This window comes from Octopus bimaculoides, chromosome 5 (assembly GCF_001194135.2).
Source record: "Octopus bimaculoides isolate UCB-OBI-ISO-001 chromosome 5, ASM119413v2, whole genome shotgun sequence".
Classification (NCBI taxonomy): Eukaryota; Metazoa; Mollusca; class Cephalopoda; order Octopoda; family Octopodidae; genus Octopus; species Octopus bimaculoides.
In genome coordinates, this window is record NC_068985.1 from 90,587,442 (window position 1) to 90,591,212 (window position 3,771).

Genomic DNA, 3,771 nt, shown 5'->3' on the forward strand with positions numbered 1-3,771 from the left:
GAGATTGTGCTTGCGTTTTTGGGTGCATTTGTGTGCGTCTTTTTCTCCCGTCCAATCGCACCCCACTTATCAGTTGACAACCGAGGTTGGTGTGTTTACATCCTCGTAACAAAGGGGTTCGGCAAAAGAGACCGATAGAATAAGTTCCGGGCTTACAAAGTATAAGTACTCTTGTGAATTTCTTCGACTTAAGGGCGGTGTTACAGCAAGACCGCAGTGGAATAAAAAAAAATATATAAAAACTTCCTAGTTTACGAGGGTGACGTGGAAACTGTGATGTCATCATTTCAGATGGTCACACGTCCCCTCAAGATGCAACCGCACTTATGTTACAAATTACCTCACGAAGCATTTTTGCAGTTACTTTGAAATACGTTTTATAGTTTGTTTTTAATCGAACTAGTATTCAGTAAATATTAAAGATTATAGTGTTTGCTGAAAATAATTCGTCTCAACAGTATATACCCACATATCTATTTGAACCGTCAATGACAAATCTAGACTTATATGTTTACCGATTAAAGTATATTACTCCAAAATTCAAAGTGATCTATGACATTATTTAGAAAAGAATTGCGATAATATAAAAATTTGAAAGATTACCTTGTAATTATTATCATTCGAGAATCTCTTTTGTCACAATATTGAAAACGAATAAAGAAAAGAAAGATGGAAAATAAAGAAATTTATTCCGTGTTATCAGTATTTTAAGAATATGTTTCTTCTATTCATTCTCACACAAGATAGGTATTTTGTGAAGACGTTCTATGTAGATTTATAACTTAAAACATTACTTCTTGCTAACTCTCTCCGCACTCATACATTCACTCAGTGACATAAACTCACGCACACACACGGATATACACACACATACATACTCACACCCGGCAAATAATGTATTCTCCGCTTTTTTTCAACCAGTTCTTTGTTAATGTTTCCACAGCATCATATTTTCTTCGAGAAGTTGCTTACAGATGCTGTTACTATCTTATCACTTTATTCCAACACAATTGCATGTATGAGAGTTACTGTCTCCCGACAGAGATGCCAACACACCATGTAGCAGCGCATTTGTTATTCAACATTCACCCACGCAGCGGATGTTTCAAGTATTCCAAGTTCACGTTGACATTTAGAACTGAGCATGGATGTGAAACCTACATTGGTAAACGCCTCCACAATGTCGATGTTGGAAATCTCCTCCTGTTATTTGAAGTTTTCTGATCTGACACCACATTTAAGGTTCTTCAATACATGGTGTTACTAAAAACATGTTGCCTTGCATTTGAACACTAGGCTGTACTCTAAACATAACATTGGTGCATTACGAATACAGCGGAGTGGGAGTGCTAAGCCGTGATAAGTAACATTCCAACTTACCTACGGTGATCCGCCGTATAGCGCTGCGAGTCAACGAACGGTGACTGGAAAAGCATAAGAGAGGTAATCTTTTAATTCAGCTCGTAGTGTCGTCTGCTTAGTGTTCGTGCCGATGAGGAGATAACTACTCCGAAATGCTAGCATCTCACGGTCAAGGTAGATAGCGCTGCGAGCTGGTATATGTGTATACACATCATTTATCAACAAACAAAATGTATTTTCCCTGACAAAACGTAGCGAGTCGCTTGTTCATAAAATGCATTCAGTGCCTCAAGTACATTCGGACTAATAACATTGATTTACGAGTATCATAAATCTATCCTTTTTTTGTTTGTTTATACTTTAATGCTTTCTTTACTAGTTTTCACAAGATAGTGATGCCTTGACGATGATCGACTTGAGTTCTGCTTCAAGCTGTTTTTGAGAATTGCACCAAGAAACAGAAATGTCTCATATTAACTCTCGGCTTTCTTTGATTCCTTATGTAAATATAGACTAAGCAGCCTGTGAGAACTAATATGATGAAATGTTATAAGAATCTTTTCAAATGTGTGGGAGAGCTTTCTGCAGTATTTTAGGGAATAGATGCATAATTATCAAAGAGTAAATTACTGCTGACTAAATTCTTTCCGTTTCACTTGAGACTAAACTTCCATATAGAAAAAAAAATGTGGAATTACAGAAACTGCGTGAAAGTCTAATGCAAGAACTGAGTTTTAAAAATTCTTTTGTAACAACAGTGTAAAGCTAATTATCAAAACATTCATGAGAACAAATCCTTCATGCCTAACTCTCTTTGTCACTTGAAATTACTTGAAACTGGTTGATCCGTGTATTATCATGAAAAGAAAACCCCTTTCATTGAATATTTTTAAAAATCAGTCCTTTTCGTTTGGTACAAAACTGAAGAGATAGAGTGGCTAAGAGAATCCTTGTCATTATTCCACAAATGGAAAAGTGAAAATATGATGTATTTGGTGGGACTCTTGATGTGAAAAGTTTTCAACATAAAGTGAGATTAGAAGATAATTAGCTTTACACTGTTGTTACAAAATAATTTTAAATCTCAGTTCTTGCATTAGACTTTCACGCAGTTTCTGTAATTCCACATTTTTTTTTCTATATGGAAGTTTAGTCTTAAGTGAAACGGAAAAATTTAGTCAGCAGTAATTTTCTCTTTGATAATTATGCAACTATTCCCTAAAATTGTCACGGTCATTTTCAATGTACAGTTTAACAATTTGGTTTAAATGTACACCTTATCCCCGAAGTCCTACCATTAAATACGGGGAATGGAAAGTTAAAGGTTGGCTTGGATATTTACACTACTTAACACACAATACAACGTTTTGCGTATGCAGTGCCTGTTGGCTGCCTTGCACTAACGTTGAAAAACATTTGGTAGTAAGGTGTTTCGTCTTGTCGCGCTTGTCGAGACATGACAAGAAGGCATAATATATAGTGCAGATGTAGTTCGCCCCGAATGTGTTTTTTTTTTTTTCAATAATTTAATGTGTATTTTATCAAGGCGGTCTACATCTGCTCAGTTCTGTCATACATAATTCTTGCTGGTTTGGAATTTTACGGTGAAGTAATCACGAAATATACTGGAGAGGATTTTGATGGCCAAAAGACGATTTGGCAGTGGAGAAAGCGCTAATCAAACAAATGCTGATGATTCGGTAAACAAATTTATGTGCAATCTGTCAGAATCAATAAGAATATCAAGTAGTATGCCAAAGAAATATAAATTGAAAATCAACGGTTGAAGAAATCTGATTCGTAAACAGACGGTCAATATTCAAAAGAAGCAAACGTCGACAGCTATATATATATGCACTTCTAATCATACACACTGAACGACATTGAGTTGGCGAATCTTCTTACCTGGACAGTCAAATCACACACAAACAGGCCCACTGGAATAAGAACATTACACAGTGTGAGAGGCTAAAAATAACTTTTGCCATGTTACGCGATCATCATTGTCAAGTAACTGTCGTGTACATTCAGTATGAATATTTTACGACATGTTTTGCTATTAAACTGGAAGGATTAATGGGAAAAAGTATCATTTTCCAACGACTACAGTAGAAGGGAAAAATGAGAAAAATGTCAGGCCAAACGATAAAAAATGTAGCGGCTGACCCGCATAGTCAAAATAATATATGAACCACATTGAAATGAAATTCTCAGAGAAAGGTGACCATGAATTGTTTGGTGCAATGACACTGAGGCATGCAGTAGATTAAGTATACGTATTTCTTTGCAAAGTTGAGTCGAGGATCATGGGTAAAAAGAAAGTTGGCCAAATCAGCAACCGTATAAACTATGCGGAAATAAATTGACTTGGATAGTACCAAGATATATATATATATATGTATATATATA